This window comes from Pan paniscus, chromosome 10, assembly GCF_029289425.2.
Source record: "Pan paniscus chromosome 10, NHGRI_mPanPan1-v2.0_pri, whole genome shotgun sequence".
Taxonomy (NCBI): Eukaryota; Metazoa; Chordata; class Mammalia; order Primates; family Hominidae; genus Pan; species Pan paniscus.
Genome location: NC_073259.2, coordinates 28,498,558 through 28,522,406, shown reverse-complemented (window position 1 = coordinate 28,522,406; position 23,849 = coordinate 28,498,558). Strand labels below are relative to the sequence as shown.

Genomic DNA, 23,849 nt, shown 5'->3' with positions numbered 1-23,849 from the left:
CTTTCTGGAGATACTAAGATTGACCTAGAAATTGATCCAAGGACCAGATGCTTAAAGTTCACTTCAATTGGTCACTAGAAAGATCCCAGCAATCCCCAGCTGGTTTCTCAGGCTGCTGATTCCCTTTATTTGGTAATGGGGTGTGTGCAGTACGTTGATTAAAAAATATGCATTTCCATTCCATTGCTTTTGAAGGGGGGCAGTTGTCTTTCTCTTATTAAAGAGCTTGTGATACACAGGAAAGTGATGTAATTTTATATATTAGTCAAACGTGAGGATTCTAGATAAGACAGCAAGGGTTTTTTTTCCCCTAGTTTGTAGAAATCTAGAAATTTAAGTGATGATTTGAGGATCGAGAAGGGAGAACTGAATCAAAATAAAATCTACTACACACATTCTTTGGTTTTGGAATTCTTTGGCTTTATTCTAAAGATCCCAAGCATTAATGTATTGAAGAACCTGGAAATCTGATTTTGAAGCTAAAACATTAAGTTTTACATGTCCATTACTGTTTCCCTCCAGAGAGGTTTGCTACTTAAACACACACACACACACACACAAGCACACACCCACACACACAAGCACACACCCACACACAAAACAAAAACTTTTAGCTGTTTGTAATTTAAGACTTTCCTTGTTGAAAGTGGCCGGGCATGGTGGCTCATGCCTGTAATCCCAGCACTTTGGGAGGCCGAGGCGGGCAGATCACTTGAGGCCAGGAGTTCGAGACCAGCCTGGCCAACATGGTGAAACCCCATGTCTATCAATAATACAAAAACTACCTGAGTGTGGTGGCCCATGCCTGTATTCCCAGCTATTCAGGAGGCTGAGGTAGGAGAATTGCTTGAACCTGGGAGGCAGAGGTTGCAGTGAGCTTGGCGATCATGCCACTGCACTACAGCCTGGACAACAGAGCAAGACTCCATCTCAAAAAAAAAAATGAAATATATAACTGCAATGTTTAGAAAGGGATATCCAATAATGCAGATTGAAGATAATTGCAACTTTGTACTGGAGTCGGAGGGGAAGAAATAACTTTGATATGGCATCAAAAACTGTCTGCTAATGGAATGTGTGAAGGTGAAATCATTTTCCCTTAGACCCTTGCCATTATCACATGCTTTAAAAAACAGGAGATGCTCTTTTTAAAGCAACTGCATTTTAAAAATACATGCTTAGTAATTAAATATAAAATTGCTGATGCATATAATGCATTCAAAGTTGGTAAGTAATATTTTCTGAAACTATCTTTTCCTTGCAATATTTTATGATAAAAATAGAGTACTTTTCAAATGTTTTCCCTATGGGGCAAAGTAGCTTAATCTTATTTTAATAGTTTACCACAAAATTCACTAAAAAGATTATTTAAAATTAAAAGATTAAATATGAAAACACTAATAAGTCATATCTAAAAGTGAAGAATTGAATTTGATCATTCATGTTTTGATTCAATACTAACATCTTTTTCATTTGTTTTAATATGTAAGTGCTATTCTTAATTATTCTGTTAAATGAAGACTTTCAAAAAAAGAGATTGATAATCTGCCCTACTTGGTCAGCCAGTTCATCCAGTTTAGCATGGCCAACCTCTACCAGACCCTAACCATTTAGGATTATAAAAACATTGACTGCAGAGTCTGAAGCTCCAGTGGCTTTGCTGCTGTGCCAAAATAGCATCGACTATCACCAAGGAAGAAGAGACTTTTCTCACTTGTGTGGAGTGGCAAATTCTAGACAGGAGGTAGTTCATAAAAATATCTTATTTCTCCATATGCTATCATCAGATCAATAGAGTCCTGGCCAAGACAGTAATCTCAATTTTTAATTCTAATAAAATGACAAATGTAGAATCAGTGACCATTTTGTATGACAACAAATGTATGTAAGACTTTCCTTACACAGTGTACTATCCCTACTCCCATACACATATTTACCTACATTCACCTTACTGTAAGTATTTATGGATGGTAGTAAATATTTCTAAAAGGTTGGAAATCCCCATGCTGTATATTAATAAAATTAATATGCCACGTTTTTTTAACTAGGTAAACAAGTAAAATGATTATATTCCAGGAGAACATTTTTTGTTGTGTTTTTAAAGGTGGAGGCTGCTTTTATAAGCGTTTTTGTTTTTGTTTTGTTTTGTTTTGTTTTCGAGACAGTTTCGCTCTGTCACCCAGGTTGGAGTGCAGTGGCACAATCTCAGCTCATTGCAGTTTCTGCCTCCCGGGTTCAAGTGATTCTCCTATCTCAGCCTCCTGAGTAGCTGGGACTATAGTCCCACGCCACCATGCCTGGCTAATTTTTGTCTTTTTAGTAGAGACGCAGTTTCGCCATGTTGGCCAGGCTGGTCTCGAACTCCTGACTTCAGGTGATCCTCCCACCTCAGCCTCCAAAAGTGTTGGGATTACAGGCGTGAGTCACCACTCACGGCCTTTAAGATTTTTTTTTAAAATCAAGGAATTCCTGATTCTAAACTCTTCAATACTTGACACAAACATTTAAACATTTTTGACAAAAGATGGGATGAAATCAAGCCTACTCCTTGTATTCCAGATTGAAAAAAGGACCTCTGCATTTTGATGGGCTGAATACCTTTGGGCAGGTTGCTTAATTTATCCATGCCTTGTCTCATGTTTAAGTGCCTGACAGGAACATTCTGTCCATAACTAATGGCTGTCAAGCATTATGGTTGTAAAACACAAAAACCTTTATTGCTCCAGCCAGCTCTATCATCCAGGGACTGATTATTGAGTTTGTGATGATCCAGCCTCTTGTCCCCTTCTTTGCCTTGTTTTCTCTGCTCCCCCCTGCTGCCTGCCCTTTGGCCATTTCACTGCTCATTAGCGCCTCCACCAGATGGGGGGCAGGGTCAGGAACAGGGGGTCAGCTCTGGTAAAAGGCTTGGTAAGAAGGAGGCTGAGAGTAACAGCCAACATAAGGTTTTCAGATTATCTACATCCAGGCTCGCCCCCAACCCTGTCCTCAGGAATCACTGAATGCAGCCATGACACTGAAATTTGTTTTTCATTCATTATTTTTTCATTCTTACAATAAACGTGGTTTTATAAGTTAGTTAAAAAGTCTTTTTCAGGATGCCGTAGTAAACAAGAGTCCCTTTTGAGCATTTCCTTAGTAAACGATGAATGGCTGCCAGTCAAGCTTGTTCTGGCAAGTCTTTAGCCTCTGTTCAGATTCAGAAGAATGGCATCAAATCTATGCTTACATTAGACTCAGGTTGTGGAACGTAGTTCTTTCAATTCAGGTTTAGTGAATTTGTCTTATGATGCTGAAAGAGTCCTGTTTGGGTGTTAAGAGGCCACAGAGCTAACCCTAACTATATGACCAAGGAAAGCCCGTGTTATCACATTGTACTGTAATTTCAGTGCATTAACTCAGAAAATGCACCTCGAGTGCCTGTTTAAACGTGATGTTGTGCAGAAGGAACAGCATGTACAGGACAGAGATAGAGACAGAGGCTACTGAAACACTTTTTTTGTTGTTGTTGTTCACCTATTTGGTTGCTTGTCTCTTTCTTGGCTGGATCATTTAAACCCTAGAGTTCCAGTTCTGAGACCCTTTGATTTTGTGATTTTCCCATTTGTCTAAACATTTTGCCAAAGCCTTCTGACACGATTATAAATCAAGTCTGTGCTGGGTCCTAGGGATGTCAAGGCTGACAAGATAGGTGGGGCTGCCTTTGGGGAATTTATAGTCTGGGGAGCTCTAAAGAGATAACCTGATACCTGCCAGGTAGATTATTATTCTATGCTTCAGATGTTAGGAAGCTAAATTAAATTACAGTTTTCAAGTATTTTGAACTCTTTAGAATTTAAGTCCTTCTATAGAAGTAATTATATTGCTTTCCAAATCCTAATGACACACTATTTGAATTTACCTATATTAACACCATAATTTGAATGTTCATGTATATGTATACATACATACTATATATATACACACACACACTTATATATGATATATGAATTGGTTGTGCTATGTGCTGTGTGCCTGGGGTTACATTCTCTCATTATCATCACAGCAAATATATAAGCTAATACAAAATATGTACAGATTTGATTTATCAAAGTAGTCAAATTTCATCTAGTTAGTATTGGGTTAAAAAGATGGGTGTTAAATCGTCAGGTACAGGCTCCAAAAAGAGGGAGAAAAAGGGAATCAGAAAAAAACAGGAAAATTCTGTTGAGCCATTTAACATATGGTGACCTTATTTTTCCTGTTTGTGCATACTCAATATAATTTATGCTTATCAAATAATTTTTAAATCACCAGGTCTTATAGCAACTTAATTATATACTTTAATATTTCTGAATAGTGCAGCCCTTTGTGTTTTAAAATGAGCTCTTTGAGGGTTGGGTGCATATCTCCTATTTATCTTTTTACCCTCAGCACCTAGGACATAGGAGGGAATTCAGCAAAGTGATTAAGAGCTCAGACTGCCTGGGTTCAGGTATCAGCTTAATCAAGGCAAGTTGTTGATCATCCCAGCCCCAGTTTCCCTGTGTGTAAAACAAAGGGTAATCATAGTTTTTGTCTGGTAGGATTGTTTCATAAGAATTAAATGAGAAGCCATCAAAAAAACTTTATTCAGCATGTGTCAAGCTCTCAATAGGTCATAATTGTTGATGTTAGTACAGTCCCAGGCCCATAATGGTGCTTACTAAATGTTCGGTGAGTAGGATGACAGTTTTTCTTTAGTGTGTATAAAGCATGGCCTTTGAATTTTTGTTTTCCAGTAATGAATGTGGATTTGAATTACATTCTTTGACTTAAAAAAATCCAAACTAATGATTTGTATTTCCAAAGAGGCTACAGTAGGTTTTTTTTTAAAAAGCACAACCTATAGGCATCAAAGCAGTATTTGTAATAATTTTGAATTCCATCTTATGCCTCTCCACTAAAGAAGTAAGCTGCTAGCCACTATCACCCAGGCCCAATAGAAACTTCGAATGTCTTGCCCTATATTAATGTTTCCATTCCCTCACTCCTGGAAATAGCATTCTGCTTTCCAAAATAGACTCTTATGCTGTACCTTAGAAGGATTTTTGTCACAATTTTGGATCATCAGAAAAACAGAAGACAGCTTTATTGGCCAAACCTCATGAACTAATTTTCTAAGGTAGTTTCTCTTTCTCTCTCTCTTTTTACAAAAACTTATTTTAATGGCCTATTTGTGTCCCATTTTCTTTCTGTTAATTTTTAGTACTAACATGAGAATAAAGAAAAGTAAAAAGTCAATTACTCTATTTGTTTCTTTCAAGGGCATTTGAAAGCACTTAAAATGATACATTAAGGCAGTAGGGTGTACAACTAAAGATTTACTGGGGACAACAACCTGAAATCCTAGGCTTACGTCAACATGGGAGTAAGTACTTCAGTTAGAATAATAGCTAGCAATGTTACATAACTTAAAAGTTTAAGCATTACCAATAACAGAAGTGCAGGTTTACCAAGTTCCCAGAAAACCCAAATATCTTCAATATTAAGGCAGTTCCCCAGTGCAGGAAGCACTAAATCCCAAGAAGGTGAGATAATAACTGTATGTGCATGGAGGAACATGGACTCATACGATTATGGTTGGTAATGTTCTAGAAAGCACTGTTTGTTTTGCGGTCCCTTATTATTTCCTGTTCAGAATGATTCTGATGTCAGAAAAGATACATCCTACGCAGTTTGTGTCAGAAGCTGATCCTCGAGTGTAATTTCCTTATTACAGGGTCTCTGTCCCTACATTTTCTTTCCTGCCATTATTCTCTCAGGTAGTCCAACTTCAGTATTCCTTAAATTCTCTAGTGGAAACTTGATGAGGCATTTGCATGCCTGGGCCCACTCTCCTAGGGGTGGAGTTAGAATGTATGAACATGGCCATCTCTGTGTCCCCTCATTCTCTTGAGAGATGGACATTCTTGGCACTGGATGCACACCTTATAAGTTTTCAGGAAAGGATGAAAAGGCAATGAGTGATAATGCTGTCCATCTTATAACATGTTCATTCTGTGCTATTACTAAATCTAAAATTTCTCTTTTAAGAGAAAGTATAGTTTGATTTACAAATCAATAAATAAATCCCTTATTCCCCTTTCATATCTTTGGACTACATATTTTCCATATATATTTGGTGAAAAATATCTCATTCCCAGTCCTAATTCTCCTTATTATAATTTCTTACATAGCAATGTGGTAGAGCTTAATGACATTGTTTGGATTTGCTATTGAGATTTTCCTAAATGAGAATGGTCATCTCCAGACTACCAAACCAAGACAATGGTAGGCTCTGTATTTTTTTTTTTTTTTTTTGAGGCTGGAGTGCAGTGGCGCGATCCTGGCTCACTGCAACCTCTGCCTCCCGGGTTCAGGCGATTCTTAAGCCGCAGCCTCCCGAGTAGCTGGGATTACAGGTGCCTGCCACCACGCCTGGCTAATTTTTGTATTTTTAGTAGAGACAGGTTTTCACCATGTTGGCCAGGCTGGTCTCAAACTCCTGACCTCAAATGGTCCGCCTGCTTCAGCCTCCCATAGTGCTGGGATTACAGGCGTGAGCCACTGTGCCTAGCCTCTATTTTTTATTTAGTATTGCCCTTCCTCTATTGGTGGTTGAAATTTTTGTGGATATTAAAATTTGTCATCAAATCAGCCAGGCTTAAAGTTTTGTGCCTTCCATCCTGTTTAGACAATTGATGAGCTACATAAAACCATTTAAAATCCATAATTTTATAAGCAATAAATAGGTAATTTTTTCTAACATATAGTCCCCCTCGCTATTAAATCACTCATCTTAGTGGAGATCAGTTGGGATCCTTTTCAACTGTTAAGACCTATGGGAACAAAGCTGTTACAGCTATGACCCTATTTGCACTGTTGGAAGTTCTTAGGGAGCCACAGTATTTACAGGAAACTAATTCACACTAAACTCACTTGTACTGCATTGTTTCCTGCTATGATAAAGCAAATGGGTTATGTATATTATTGCTTTAATAGAATGATCAATGCACTTAGATTGTGTAGTGTGAGAGAGCTTGGCCTTACATAGTCACAGTATGAAGAGACCAAATTTTTTTTTTTTTTTTACTAAAAAAAAGACTTTTCTGCTGGGATTGTAATAATGTGGTAAGTATTCAGACTTACTATTTGCTATCTTTGAAACAAATATATTACAATAAACATTTAGAGAAGCTGACATTTTATATCCATAAGGCAAACACAAAATTTCCCAATTTGTATGAAAATTTGGGTGTTTTATCCTGTGCTTTTATTTATTTTTTTATTTTTGAGTCTGAGATATTTTTGTGTCCAAGAAAATGTTTAGATTAATTCACTTGCAGTCTTGAAGTTATCTTTGGTAGAAAAACATCCTTATGTGTATGAAAAAAGCAATTTAGAAAGGAGATTTCATGAGCATCCTTGACAGTGGTGTACAAGTTTAATCGTCTTTCCTGTGACAGGAGGGTCTTCATGTATTCAACCTAGAATTTCTCCTTTTACGGTTCTTAGTCCATTTCCTCTTGTCTTGTTCTTAATGGTGACAGAGAACATCTGCTATGTTCCTCTTCAAAACATATCTTCCTACTTGGGGTACTGTAAAGTGTACGTACTTCGGGTCTTAACATATCTGCATTTGAGTCTGAACCTTATCACTTACTAACCTTAGGCCTTTGTTACCTCTCTGAGACTAAATTTCTTCTTTTGTGAAATGAGGCTGGTAATATCTCCATTGTAGTTTCAGCTAAAGTATCCAGTACCTAGTAAATGCTCAAAATACCATTATTTTGGCCTGGCACAGTGGCTCAGGCCTGTAATTCCAGCACTTTCGGAGGCCGAGGCAGGTCAATCACTTGAGGTCAGGAGTTCGAGACCAGCCTGGCCAACAAGGTGAAACCCCATCTCTACTAAAAATACAAAAAATTAGCCAGGTGTGGTGGCGCACGCCTGTAATCCTAGCTACTTGGGAGGCTGAAGCCTGAGAATCACTTGAACCTGGGAGGCAGAGGTTGCAGTGAGCTGAGATTGCACCATGGCACTCCAGCCTGGGTGACAAGAGCGAAACTCCATCTCAAAAACAAAAACAAAAACCAAGAAATTAGACAGCTGTGGTGGCAGGCATCTGTAATTCCAGCTGCTCGGGAGGCTGAGGCAGGAGAATTGCTTGAACTCAGGAGGCGGAGTTTGGAGTGAGCCAAGATCATGCCACTGCCTGGGCAACAAAGCGAGACTCTGTCTCAAAACAACAACAACAACAAAAAATCATTAGTTTAAAACCCTGTGAAAATATGTTGTCAGCTTTCCATTTTCCACAATAACATTCCCAAGTCTTTCTCACTATGTCCTGTTTTTCTAACCCACTAATCATGGTTCTGAATGAGACTTCAAATGATATGGTAGATGGAACACTACGTTCGTGATGAAAGGCCTTTCTGACTTGCATTCTGACTTAATGAATTTCTAGCTTTGTGACCTTGGACAGGTGACTTATCCTTGAACCTGCTTGCTCTTATGTAAAAGTGGGATAATAATTGTCATATCTTCTTTGTCTTCCTGTCTGGGTTGTGGTCAGAATAATATAAGAAAGTAATTTGTACTTTGTACAAATTTGTACAAAGTACAATTTGTACAAATAATAATTTGTACAAATAATTTGAAAGTAATTTGTACTTTGTACAAATTTGTACAAAGTACAATTTGTGCAAATAATAATTTGTACAAATAATTTGTACAAATAAAGCACCTTGCAATCATAAGGTAACAGCAGTAAGTATCAGCAATTAAAATTTCATACACTAGCTGGATGCGGGGGCTCACGCCTACAATCCCAGCACCTGGGGAGGCCAAGGCAGGTGGATCACCTGAGGTCAGGAGTTCGAGACCTGCCTGGCCAACATGGTGAAACCCCATCTCTACTAAAGAAAAAAATACAAAAATTAGCTGAGCATGGTGGTGCGCTGCTGTAATCCCAGCTACTCGGGAGGCTGAGGCCAAAGAATCACTTGAACTCGGGAGGTGGAGGTTGCAGTGAGCTGAGATTGCACCACTGTACTCTGGCCTGGGTGACAGAGCGAGACTCTGTTTCAAAAAAAAATAATAATAATAATTAAAATTTCATATACTACAATAGGGTGAATGAAATTGTTCCTGTTATTTATATAACTTCTAACACTTAGCTTGCTATCTTCAGCTTTTCCCTTGTCTTATCTAATGGTTTATGAGGCATTTACTCTTTTTCCATTTCCATCTGCTCTTATGGTTGAAAGGCTAAAACTGACAACTTTCAGATGTATCACAGAGACATATCAAAAGAATTCCAACATGAAAGGTATTGGGTTCATGTGCAGAAGTAGTGAATAAATAAGCAGGGTTGGGTGAGGTTAAGAGAGTGCCACATGATCTATGTGGTAATAAATAGGTGAAGTGCCCAGGAGAGAGAGATGAGCAGAAGAGACCTCTCCAGTAGTAGACATTGAAGAGGAGGATTTTAGAATTCGTCTCTTAAGACATTCACTGCCAAGTTCCAACAGAACATCATGGACAAAACATATCTAAATGAGAAGGAAACTTTGGAACATTGAGGATGGCTTGGAGTGGAAGTGACCTGGAAGGTTGCAGTGATCCCAGGCAGGAGAGGACAATGGCCGTGTCTGCAGTGGTACAGTCTGAGGGGGAAGGTTGCTGACTGACGTGTGGGGAACTGGGAGTGTGGCACTGGAGAAGACCAGTTGGAAAATTGATTGTCCTGGCTGTGACAGCTGAACCATGAGGACTGTCTAAGAGCACTGAAACTGGGGAGAAAAGAAAGTAGCATGGACATGGTAATGCTTAAATGAATACTTACATGTGATACTGTAATTATCAACAGATTTAAAATCTGTTGAATATACTGTTCAAGTTTAAATCTGTTGAATATACTGTTCAAGTTTATAGAAGCAAGGAACTTCCCCCCATATTTGTACTGTATTAATCTTTTGGTTTCCTTGCCTCAATTCAGTTTTGTTTCATATTTAATTATGGGGCTGAAAGTACATAAGTTTGAGTAGTCTAGAGTGGAATGTGGTTAAATATCCCTGCAGATTACTTTATGTGTTTCAGTATTCTAATAAAATCAGCTGCAGTGATCCATATGGGATTTGTAGATGCTGTTTTCCCGAGGCCCTTTTCTCTATGGCTGTCTGTGACCTTAGCCATTGAATCGCTTAATCGTTTTTGGCCTCCTAAGTCAGTGATTCTGAGCGGGCAGAGTGGTAATGTGATGTCATGTCTGGGGCATGAGCCTGCATCCTCGCCGCACAGGGGTCCCACCCTTCCTGGTCTAGGCAGCTCAATGCACAGTGTTTGGCGCATCGTGAGTGCTCAATAAATTCAGTTGCTTTTCCCGTCTCTCTCTGGATCTCAAATAGAAATATCCAAATTTGAGAATGCCACCAAAGCATTAAGTTCCCTAATTAAAGTCCATAGTAAAAGCTGAGGCAGATGTGTGGGAATGCAGTTCCAGACACTGTAGTTAATCTAGGAGAGATGATCGCACTGTATTTACAACAAGGCTTCCCATGCTCATGAATCATAAGAACTCTTACAGGATTAATGAGTTTTAACTTAATGCAGAATTTTTAAACTATGTGTAATGCTGGGACATTTCAAAGTGTTTGTCATGAAAAATGGCCGATGGAGGTACACATTTCGAGATATCCTGTGTTCCACCTACGTTGTTTGTTATCTTGTTGACATCTTCTGTTCCTTTTACAAAAAGGTCAGAAGGAAGTCCCTCCACATTTTCTGTAGATTGCTAGATAAGAGAAACATCAATATAGGAAGGAACATTTTGATAGCCTTACACATTTATGTTTTTCAAAATAAAAAAATTCTTTAAATAAAACTTTCTTTCGTGCCCTTTCTCTGGTAGAGAGAAAAATTAGCCCCCTTTTCTTTCAGAGACGTGCCTTGTGGGCTTTGCCCAGTTTTCCCCTAATGCTGGCATTTTGTAAAACTGTAGAACAAGATCTCAATTAGGATGTTGACATTCACACAATCCATTCATCGCGATTAGATTTCCCCAGTTTCGCATGTACTTATTTGTGTGTGTGTATGTGTGAGCATCAAGTTATATACAACTTTATCACATGTAGGTTCATGTATTCACTACCGGAGGTATTATTATTTTTTAAGTTCCAGGGTGCATGTGCAGGATGTGCAGGTTTGTTACATAGGTAAATGTGTGCCATGGTGGTTTGCTGCATCTATCAACCCATCAGCTAGGTATTAAGCCCAACATGCATTAGCTATTCTTCCTGATGCTCTCCCTCCCCACTCCGGTATTCTTTTAAGACTGTCAGTTGCTCAGGAGTTTGTGGCACATTCCATGATGACACACACTAAATTTGTCTTCTCTAAGTACACAAGAACTTTGCATGACTGTAGGAATGTGGGGAGAGGAATTCTGGCCCATGGTTCCTGTCTTTGGCTGTGCAGTTACTCTTTCACATTCCCTCATTATAAAGGTCTGGCTGGCCCTGGCAAAATCATAGGTGGGCTTGGCACACAGCTAACTGCTTGCCTGAAGTAACTTACACTTTTGTACTGCATTCAGAGTTCTGCCAACTTCAGAGGCCAGGAAAGAAAGAAAGGATTGGCCTGGGAGTGTAACACACCTGCTTTTCCTGAAGGCACATACAACAGGCGTATTTGAGTACCTGCTTGCCCTTTGGGATATATTGAAACACATGCCTGTTTCGTCCTGAAGTTGTGGATGAATACCTTCATCCCCTGGAAATTCCTTGTTTCACATAGATTTTAAATGTCCTTGCAGGCAGATATTCACTGAGGAAACTGTCCTGTTAATTGTACTTTGGCTATCTGGCCCAGTCTCTAGAACAATTATAGTAGAACCATGTCATCTTGACACATTTAGGAAGATCCACATTTGAGAATGCCACTGTAATGTTTAGGTTCCCCAAATAAAAATTTCATATTACAACCATGTCTCTCTCTTTCCTTTCTCTCTCCCTTTCTTCCTCTTTCTCTCTCTCTCTCTTACACACACACACACACACACACACACACACAGAGCAAAGCTGTGCTAAGATGCAAACACTAGGCAGATGGCCAAGTTGCCCCTCCAGGCTAAATGTCTCAGGCCTGCACTCTAGTCTGAGAAAAAATGGATTTGCAAACAGTTCAAACTGTGAATATTAACATTTAAGAATGGCCAAGGTCTATTCCATTCCACTAGTCACTCTTAGAATCTGAGTGTTTGTTTAGGTAACCAGAACACAGATGATGATGATGATGATGATGATAATGATTGATCATAATAACTGAAGAGTAAAACACTATCAATGTGATCATTATGGGATTCTTTTGGAGAATACATTTAGTATATTTGGACCAAAAGCCCTGTTGGATCCTAAATCCCAGCTATGCTGTGGCATACAAAGAGCTGTTTTTTCTTTTTTTTTTGGACTAATGCTTTTTGACTATTGGCACTTCAAATATCTACGAATTACAAGTGATATTCTTTATTTTTGGTGGTAACTATTATCTTATTTAAACAAAAATCATGCTTTTGAATCAGCTGTAGACATTTTTGACAATCTTGGAAGTGCAGAAAAAGTTATATTTGAAAGAAAATAATTATAGAATATCAGCATATGTTGCTGTTGCTTCCATAGCAAACTCCTCTGGGCCTTACTCAACCAAAATAAATGTGGCCACATTGCTGCAGTAAGCATGGCTCGAGGCAAATGGAAGACTGCAGTTCTGTTTCCTGTGTCCTGCTTTCTGTCCCTGAGGTCCAAGCAATGCCAGAACAGTGAATTTGAAAGTATTAAAATGTTGGTCTGTGTGGTCCTTGGTCTTCCCATCTATAAAGCTAGACTTGGTGTAGAGATTATATAGTTAAATCCTCTTATATTCTACAGGTGACAAAATGAAAACCCAGAGCAATTGTGTCCAGTTCAAGGCCACACAACCTTGTTAGCTCTGACAAGAGCCAGGTTTCCTGACTTCTAGTCCATTGCTTTTCCCTGTAGCGAGCCGCTTCCTCTTGCCTCACCCGATCTTCCTTGGATTTCCATTGGGAATGTTGACCACAGTTCTGATAAATCTCTTCCTTTAGGTCCTGTGTTAGTTTCTTCAGGGCTGCCATAACAAAGTGCCACAAACTTGGGTGCTTTACCATAACAGAAATTTGCTCTTTCACAGTCTGGAAACTGGAAGTCTGACATCATGGTGTTGGCAGGGCTGTGCTCTCCCTGAAGGCTCTAGGGAAGAATCTGTTCCATCTCTTTCCCTTCACTTCTGGTGCTGTTGGTAATCCTTGATGCTCCTTGGCTTTTAGATGCATTGCTCCATTCTCTGCCTTGGTTGCCACATGGTGGTAACAGCAGTTCCTGTGTGTCTGTGTCTCTTTTCCTCTTATAAGGACACCAGCCATATTTGATTAGGGCCCACCCCACTGACTTCATCTTACCTTGATTATATCTGCCAAGAACTTATTTCCAAATAAAGTCACATTCATAGAGACAAGGTGGGTTAGGGCTTCACTATATCTTTTTAGGGGACACAATTCAACCCATAACAGTTCTTTATAACTTTAAACCTGTTAGAACCAGGCTGGTATTTGTAATGCATAATGAGAAACTGCAGTGAATTTCATTAAGTGTAAAGCATCATATCCAACATTTGTAGTTTGTTACAATAACACATTCAAAAGATTTATAGACTGCTTTTGGTGTGATTTTTGGATTAATTCCCTCTTTTGAAGACATTTGTTGGGTTTAGTTTATTTTAAGGAAGGAATGAATAGACCTGAAAACACCTAATTTTTATTTTCAATTTAGCTTGGAAGCTAGCAAAAGCTTTTGCAGAGAACTGAAACTGTGTCACAGAGCACCAGCACTGTATTTGTTATCATTTTGGCCTTCAGTTTTATTAATGCTTGTTTGATGTGTTAAGCCTCTAGCTAAGACAAAAAGACAGAACTTTAGGGTTTTTGTTTGTTTTAGCAGTAATAAAGTCTAGAATAAAATGTTTGCTCTATAATATTTAATGGTGTGTATTCAATTTTTAAACCAAAATTTAAAAGAAAGAAATCCCATTCTCATTCAGCACTGTCAAATGTATTCATTCCCCCAGACTTCACTGGTTGAATATAATAATTTGTGTGTATAAACAGTCTTCCTGACTGCATTCTCTTTAATATTCATTTATCGATTTGGGAGGAAATTTCCAAATAACCTTTATTTGCACGTTAAAAAAAATAGTTTTAAACGAAGTCATGGGAATGGATTGCTCTGTCTTTTACTGACTTTTATATATGTGATTCCAAACCTCCCTTTAAATTAATGTCTTTTAGCTTCAAATATACCTCTTCCCATAAGGCTAGTCCCCATTTCCTATAATCTTACAGACCTAGGAGAACAATATTTTCCCTTCTGTCGTTTTGATAATTACGTCCTCTGTGCTCAGTGGTGGCCTATTAACTCACATGAATACCATGGGCTTGCAAAATGGCCTCAAATTTCCATATATTGGAACTGTGAGAATTTTCTATAATGGTGCTTTAGCAATAATGATGGAGGTGCAGGCATTTCCTGAGGATTAATGACCAGCTGGGAGGAACCAGTGGCCCTTGGCTCTGCCTCCCAGCCAGCCATTAATTCTAAGGAAATGTCTTTTGCTGAGGTCGTTACTGCTATTATAAGCTTAAAATGGAAAAACATAATAGGCATATGAGTTATTTTTATGGGTTGATGCAGTTTCCAATGGTATGTACTAATTTGAGAAAATGAATGTGTATACATACAAGAGTAAGTCAGATTGTTAGACTCATCCCTCAGTATTCCATATGTTTTGTGACTGATTTTACAGTTCTCTCTACCTTTCTCATTTACAAAAAAAAAAAGAAAAGAAAATTTGATTCAGCAATTCCTAAAAGTATTGTATTCAGTGACATCTTTGGAAACACCAGTTTCTGTTATCAACTTCAAATAATAGTCAAGTTTTATGTATGATCTAAAGGGAAAACAAGTTTGTTTTTCAATCCTGTGATAATTTTTCTTTTAGAATGAAGTGTTGCAAGAAATGAAAAATTAAAAAAACCACTCTGTAACGATTTTGCTGTGCTTCTTTGATTTTTCTCTGTTTTTGTTTAACGGCTCCTTATATTTGTACCTTTACATATTGAATTCATGAGAGAGTTATGCACAGCCTAGTTATTTGACATTCCAGGGGTTTTAAAAAATGTATATGAAACATTGCAGTAATGGTGAATGCTTTAACATAAAACCACAAAAAACCTCCTAAAAATAAAGCCAAAGAGTCTAAATCTCGCTCACTGTGCTTCTTTCTGATTATTTTTAAAAGGCAGCTCTTCTTGTACAGTATTTCTACTTTTTATTCTAATCAACTGGACTGTTGCATTATTTTTATGTAGATTGCTAACAAGGTTTTTGAAGAAACATTCTTAAAAGTCATAAAAGGGAAAATCTTGACAGTTCTGGGATATTGCCACCCTTGACCTTTTGGAGAAATGTAGACAGCATCTCCCAGGCATGACACCTAGGGATCGTGTTTATCTGTCATCAGTTGGTGACTCCATGTTTATTGAGCACTGGCTATGAGCCAGACTTGGTGAGGGACTGAAACAATTACAAGACACAGTTCTGCACTGGAAGAAATAGGAATCAATCTAAGATTTCCTGTCCTGCTAGGTCATCAGGTTCCTGTCCCACTACTTTCCTTCCTCTACCAAATTCACTTATAGCCTCCAAGTAGTGTAACTATCAATAGCACCCCTTTCACTCCCCAAAGTGTCCTAATTTGGAGAGTAAGTTGTATGATCACCCTACCTACAGTCTGCCTGTTTTCCAATGCACACTTTGTCTCTCCCCTGCTCTTGCTACATGTGTGTCCTGAGGCCACTTCCAGATTGTTCTTCCTCTGTCATTACTCCAGCATGTCATTGCTTTGCTCAGAAACTGCTCAATGGGTCTTCATTTGTGGTTAAATAATACCATTTTTCTTATATACATGTAGCCGAAAGCTCTATTTCCAATATGGAAATAACTAAGAGAAAACATCCTATTCCATGAACAGGACGAACACTTTCTCACCTTCACTTTTACCTGCAATTTCCTTCTTCCATTTTCAGCTGCTTAAAATCTTCTTTAATCTTCAAAGTCCAGTTTAGACAGCACCTTTTATGAATTAGCTCCTTACTGCCCTAGTCAGAAGTGGGCTGTCTCATCCTTGTAGGAGGGTAAACACGCGTTGCAGATGCTTCTCAACTTGCCCTGGGGTTATGTCCTGATACACTCATTGGAAGTTGAAAATATCATCAGTCAAAAATGCATTTAGGCCGTGTGCAGTGGCTTACTCTTGTAGTCCCAGCATTTTGGGAGCCTGAGGTGGGAGGATTGCTTGAGCCCAGGAGTTTGAGACCAGCCTGGGCAATATAGTAATGCCCCATCTCTAAAAAAAAAAAAAAAAAAAATTAAAAATTAGCCAGGTGTGTGGTGGCACACACCTATAGTCCCAGCTACTCGGGAGGCTGAGGTGGGAAAATGCTTGAGCCTGGCATGTCTAGCCTTCAGTGAGCCATGACTGTGCTACTGCACTCCAGCCTGGGCAACAGAGCAAGACTCTGTCTGAAAAGAAAAGAAAAGAAAAGAGAAAAGGAAAAAGGGCATTTAAGACATCTCACCTACTGAACATCCTAGCTTCGCCTAGCCTACCTTAAATATGCTCAGAACAGTTACACTGCCTACAGTCTGAGAATATTTACATTAAATATGCTCGGAGCACTTACATTGGCCTACAGTCATCTTACACAAAGCCTGTTTTATAAGAAAGTGTTGAATATCTCATGTAACTTACTGAATACTGTACTGAAAGTGAAAAACAGAATGGTTGTATGGATATTTGAAGTACAATTTCTACTGAACGTGTACCACTTTCACACCATCGTAAAGCCAGAAAATTCCAGTCAGGCCATCATAGGTCAGGGACTGTCTGTATGAATGCCTTGCTTTCATTATAGCATTCTCCATTTTCTCTTGTACTGGTAATTTTTGAACAGTTATCTTTACCAGTTTTGTAAACTCCTTGAGAACAGTTTTGCATTTTCTTCAAAACCTAGGACTGTGGTATACAGTAACTGCTTAATACAATATTTGTTAAATGAAGAACAAAAAATACGTGGCTAGGCTACTCAGGTCATTCCCACAAAATGATTTCTTTAAACTGTGTAATTGGAAGTTTTTGTTTTTTCAAAAAAGTATGTCCACAGTATTATGTCATTAATTACTGTACCCTGAGGAATTACTGCTGCTGCTAATCTCTTGGATTCAGTACTTAGAGACATAAATATAAGTGACATTAGCACTGCTACTGTTCAATGAGATTACAAAATAGAAAGTAGATGTAGAAGCAGATGTTGGAAAATATCCTCAAAGATAACAAAATGTAGAATATCTTACTAGGCCTGGTTCAGGGACATAGGCTAAGCTGAATCTGCCACACATGGTGTTTGACTTCATGGCACACTTTTCTGCAGAACTGGAAAAAGATGTGTCTACTTTGGGGCATTTTCTTCAAAATTAAGAAAAAAACGTGTCTATGATTGATTTTAAAAAAGATAATTTAGGCCGGGTGCGGTGGCTCATGCCTGTAATCCCAGCACTTTGAGAGGCCAAGGCGGGTGGATCACGAGGTCTGGAGTTCGAGACCATCCTGGCCAACAAGGTGAAACTCTGTCTTTACTGAAAATACAAAAAATGAGCGGGCATGGTGACACATGCCTGTGGTCCCAGCTACTTGGGAGGCTGAGGCAGGAGAATCGCTTGAACCTGGGAGGTGGAGGTTGCAGTGAGCCCAGATCGTGCCACCGCACCTCCAGCCTGGCGACAGAGCAAGACTCCGTCTCAAAACAAAACAAAACAAAACAAAACAAAAAAAGGTAATTTAAAAAAACAATACATGCTATTGTATTGGATGGATAAAACAGAGCGTTCCATGTGACAAAACCTGTATGTAAACGTATTTCTTATTTTTTAATCATCGTTTTATATATGTGGGTCACTATGGAACACTGAGTTCAGAAAATAAATTACTTTTCTTTTTCAAAATATTGCATTGGTAGTTTCATCTCGTTTTAGGTAATATTGATTTATCCTAAATTGGTAAAAATAAAAAAAAAACTAGATACTATATATATTTAATTTAAGCACCTTGTAGTTCCATGGAAAACAAACTGATAAAATTTTAAGAGTAAATTGAGTAAATATAGATTATACTTAAATTTTTTTTCTCTCTGCGAACTGGCTTTAAAGATATGCTTTAAAATTTAATATACCAACATATTTTTGAAAAAAAAATCCGTTTTTGTGCAACTTTTTTTTTTTTTTTTTTTTGGAATGAAGTTTTGCTCTTGTTGCCCAGGCTGGAGCGCAATGGCGCGATCTCAGCTCACTGCAACCTCTGCCTCCCCGGTTCAAGCTATTCTCCTGCCTCAGCTTCCTGAGTATCTGGGATTACAGGTGCCCGCTACCACGCCCGGCTAATTTTCGTTTATTTAGTAGAGACGGGGTTTCACCATGTTGATCAGGCTGGTCTTAGTCTTCTGACCTCAGGTGATCCACCTGCCTCAGCCTCCCAAAGTGCTGGGATTACAGGCGTGAGCCACCACGCCTGGCTGTGCAACATGTTTCTAAGTGAACAGTATGACTTCAGAGAGTCATACTGTTTTAAGAGAGTTAACAACAGAATAAGCATTGGATATACTTACCTTTTTTCAAATGTTATAACAAATTTACCAAAACGCACCATACACACACACACACACACACACACACACACACACACACACATTCCATAACTTCAAACAACAGAAAATGGGATTCTGTCTGTCTCTGTGTCCCACAATCAGTACCACCACCACTACTACAGTTTGCTTTTATTATAGTATTATCAATTTTCTGCAAATAAGCCTAAATGTCTTAGGTAGTTCTACATTTTTATATTACACAGTAATTGAGGAAAAACTAAATATTTTTGAAAGTGCATTTAAAATACTACTTTAGAACAATTAATCTACTTGGGTGTACAAAATGAAAGCCAGTTGTTAGAAATCTCTTATACTACAAAAATTAAAAAAGTGTTAAGCATCAAGGATTAGACCTGTACTAGAAGTATGTGTCACTTGGTGGATGACCATACAACTCAAGAAGAGGAAGAGTGGATTTAGAATTCAAGATAGAGATGAAACACTCATGTACTTAGTGTGTGTGAAGTTGAGGAGAGGGAGCTGAGCTGATGGAGCCATGGGTCACAGTAGCTGAAGCCATGGCTGTGGATAAAGATCCCAAGAGAATGTGGAAAATGAAACGTGATATAGAAAGTGGAGAAGAAAGGGAATATGGGGACCACTGCACACAAAGGAGATAATATAGGTTGTCAACTGCCAACGGCAGTATGTGGACCAGTGGTCTTTACCACATCCTTCTCCAGCTGTCCCACCGTCCACACGAACTTACGCATGCTTCCCTTGCTCTACCCCACCCATGCTCAGCTCATGGTAATTGGCATGGCTGTTTCATATCTATTAGGTCACTAGACTGAGCTTACCACTGGGATAATCAACAACAGCAGTGAACCCTAAATCCTGACGACACTATCAGCACTTAAGTAGAGCTGGGGAATGAAACTAGAATTCTTTTGGGGCCAGATCATTAACTCATATCTAGTGACACCCCATTTTGCCTCTGGAAAAGTTAAGGTTTTGTTGTGCAATTAGCTTTACAGAATGGAGCATTTCTGTTGGTTTACTAAAACTGTTAAGCCAAAATAGGGCACAAGTGCAAGTCCTGGCTCCAGAAGTTGGCTGTACCTTCCTTTCTGCAGTACAAGGTGAACATCTGTAAAGAAGAGTGCAATGTCCCGGGTGTGTTTAAACTGACTGCCTTGGCCTCAAACTAAAACTGTTAAGCCAAAACAGGGCACAAGTGCAAGTCCTGGTTCCCGAAATTGACTGCACCTTCCTTTCTGCAGTATGAGGTGAACATCTGTAAAGAGGAGTACAGTGTCCCTGGTGTGTTTACACTGACTGCCTTGTTTTCAAGGATCATTAGATTTCAAAGGAAAAAAAATCACAACAATATCGTTTGCATGGACCAGATGATGAGAAACTAAATTGTAATTTGGGATTCATTCACAAGAAAAGTCCTGAATGGTTTTCCCATGGACAGGATCTTGGAGGTTAGGAATACCAAATCCTGTGCCCAGCTCAGTCTCACTGACTAGGGAATGTTGTCTTTAGACTACAGAAGTCGCAACCCTCACCCCAAAACATGAAGTATTCAAACCTTTTGAAGGGTGTGATGTTTCCAGGTAATTTGGCTTGGCACAGGAATTGCATTTATGCCCAACTTTGGCTAAGCGATTTTAGTAGTCCAGCAAAAATGCTCTGTTCTGTAAAGGTAATTGCAAAACAATATCTTCATTTCTCCAGATGGAAAATGGGATATGAAAATCCACCAAAGGAAAGAAATATCATTTCCCGCACTGTGGCTCTGCAATCTTAGAAGGGTTCCATGAATATTATGTACGTGCAGTAAACATTTATGACCTTATTTAGGTCCAAGCAGCATGAGGGATTTTGTGCTAGTAGTTGTTGATGAGCACTACAAATAGGAATCCTTTATATCTGAGGTATCCATAGTAACTAAGTAGGGCCCATTTCCATCGTGCTTATTTGCTTCCAACCTGCCAACCATGCTTAGACTCTGAGGGCTCCAGGATTCCTAATTCATAAAAAAACACCCCAGAGAGGTGGGTAAGTGCTTTTCAGAAAAAGCAAACTTAAGCAAGTGATTTTAAGAGATTTGAAGAGTGCTACATGGCAGCCAAGATGATAATTTTTTGGCCCAAATATAAATTTAATTGAGTAGTGTTATAAAGACAAAATTACATAGCCAGAAACAGAATTATGAGCATTAGGAAAATAATAGTGTTGTCTTGCATCTCCTTGAAATCCCCTGTTATGTTACTCACTCCACTGTTGACTATTTTGTAGATAGCACACATTCACCTTGCATTTGGCAGAGAACACCAGCTTTGCTATGAATGCTCACAATTTTTGTAATACAGGGAAATATTTAATATACTAGGAAAAAAAGGTTTAAATTCATTAACATTAATATTGTAATGTTCATATACTCCTGTTTTCTTAGGACACACTACAAATGATTTTATAGTGTTTCCATTTAACACACATAGTAGCTTTTCTTCTGGATTGTATGTGCAGTGCCATTGAACAGAAGCATAAAATTGTCAGTGGCCTACATTTTTTAGATTATTTAACTATGATTAGAAATATTTTGATCCATTTTTTCACTTCAGCTCTTTTTCATATTAGTGCACACTTGACCCTTGAACAATACAGGTTTGAGCTGGACGGGTCCACTTATATGCCGATTTCTTTCAGTGAAAGTTACACTGAGTGCTTCTGCCTCTCCTGCCTCCTCTTCCACCTCTTCTCCCTCTTCTGCCTCTGTTACCCCTGAAACAGCAAGACCAACCCCTCCTCATCCTCAGCCTCCTCAACATGAAGACAGTAAAGATGAAAACCTTTATGATGATCCATTTCTACTTAATGAGTAGTGAACAAATTTTCTCTCTTGCTTGTCTTATTTTTTTGTAGTTTACATGTAGTTTGTAAGGATGCAGTATATAATAATATCACATACAAAATATTTGTTAATCGACTGTGTTATCAGTAAGGCTTACAGTCAACAGTAGGCTATTAGCAGTTAAGTTTTGTGGAGTCAAAAGTTTTGCGTGGATTTTTGTTGGATTTCTGACTTCACAGGGAGTCAGTGCCCCAACCCCTGCATTGTTCAAGGGTCAATTGTATTTTTGTCTGATTTCATGAGGGTGAACTTTTTATACTATACTTTTACAGATAGAAATGAAAGTACTTAGTAATAATTGAACATATGTACAGTAAAAATATTATAGCTGTTGTTTTAAAATAATTGTATTAAATTGAAACCTAAGTTAGTCTTCAGGCTTTTTAAGGTTTTCAAATTTGAACTGGAATGCGATTCAGAATGTGCTGGAATAACATTTCTCCATTTCTCCAGTGTCAAGATGGGAAGGCATACATTCTAAGCGTCTGTATCTCCATCTATTTTTCTTTTTTTTTTTTTTGAGACAGAGTCTCGCTCTGTCGCCCAGGCTGGAGTGCAGTGGCTCGATCTCGGCTCACTGCAAACTCCGTCTCCCAGGTTCACGCCATTCTCCTGCCTCAGCCTCCCGAGTAGCTGGGACTACAGGCACCTGCCACCACGCCCGGCTAATTTTTTTTTTGGTATTTTTAGTAGAAACGGGGTTTCATCATGTTAGCCAGGATGGTGTCAATCTCCTGACCTCGTGATCCGCCCATCTCGGCCTCCCAGTGTGCTGGGATTACAGGCATGAGCCACCACGCCTAGCCATCCCCATCTATTTTTCACTAATATTCAAGCTAGAGTTGCTGGCTAAAATGATGGAGCATCAGAATTTGTGAACTCTGGGAATCATAGCAAGTGTATAGCTATAATTCCTTTGTGTCTAAGGAGGGTGGACCTCTATATTAGAGAGAAGATTTACAAACGTTGGGGAAAAAATGGAAATTGAGACTGACTCCTAAGGAAACATCTGTTCACTCACTCAGCAAACATTTAGCCCACTCTGCTAATGCTAGGCACTGTGCTAGATATTTGGAGAGACACTGGAGAAAACTTAAGGTCCCTAGTCTTGTGGCTCTTACATTCTAGAGAGGGATTATAAATGACGGCGTAGTTATTAAAAAAATAAAGATGATGATTTCAAGCCTTATAAGAGCAAAGAAGAAAAGTGAACCAAGTTAATGTAATGGAGAGTATTGGAGTAGGCGAGGCTGCTTTAGATCAGAGAGTCTGGGTGGACTTGATGGAGGAGGTCATGGATAGCCTTGCAGCTGGTAGACCTGTGGGCAACATTAACAGCAGATAGGACGAGAGGGTTAGGGGCTAACTGAGCATTCACCTTTGTCTTCTTTTTCCCCTCGGTTATGAGTGTGACAAGGCGGAACATCCAAGGGATATGTTGCAGGTGTCTTAAGAGTCAGGTAAAAGGCAAGATGATTCATTATATCTGTTCTTTTTGTGATACCCATGTAACTACCTATAAGCTTCAAAGTGAAATAAACATTACCTCTTCTACCTTAGCCCGCTTCTCATTCTTCATTACAAATTTAAGAAGGCAGTTATTAATGTGAATAGTCATTCTTCTTTTCAGCAGTGCCAACTTTAAAAAAAAATCACTAACACTTACCTGAGATGCAGCTGACATGTACCAAGATTGCTTGCCATTGCCCTCTCAACCCATCTGAGTCAAATTTTTCTTTCTGCTGCTGTTTTCCTTCTGCTGCCATTTTTCTTTCTGCTGCTGTCAAGATGGGAACATGTGCCTTCCCATCTTGACACTGGTAGAGAGAGAGATTGAGAGATTGAAGGGGGAGAAATCAGTTCTGATTTTCTAGTTTCTAAACACTGCAGAAGAACAAAGTAGAGAAGAAAGAGGAGAGTGTGTGAGGAAGGAAATGGCAAGAGGTACATGAGATAACTTAACAGGGAGTTAAATAACTAGCTCACATAATGACAAAAAAACATTGACACTAAATTGAGGGCCTGCCATTTTTGTTAACTGGTATCCCTGAATGTAGCTAATGGCACAAGCTACGTAGAAACAGGCCCTTGTCCTGTTTTTGCAATGAGCAGAAATCTAGCCCACTGAGACATTGAGTTCTTTTCTAACTTTTT

The 23,849-nt window shown here is 38.8% G+C and overlaps 1 protein-coding gene and 1 long non-coding RNA gene across 2 annotated transcripts in view; one reads left to right on the top strand and one right to left on the bottom strand.

Annotated features, from left to right (window-relative positions):
• Positions 1-23,849, top strand: part of HMGA2 (high mobility group AT-hook 2) — a 147,948-nt gene that overhangs the window by 25,659 nt on the left and 98,440 nt on the right. The window lies entirely within an intron of this gene.
• Positions 8,003-23,849, bottom strand: part of LOC130540652 (uncharacterized) — a 30,805-nt gene continuing 14,958 nt past the window's right edge. Inside the window, exon 3 of the long non-coding RNA XR_010108893.1 lies at positions 8,003-23,512. This is a non-coding gene — a long non-coding RNA (uncharacterized LOC130540652). The remainder of the gene's footprint in view (positions 23,513-23,849) is intronic.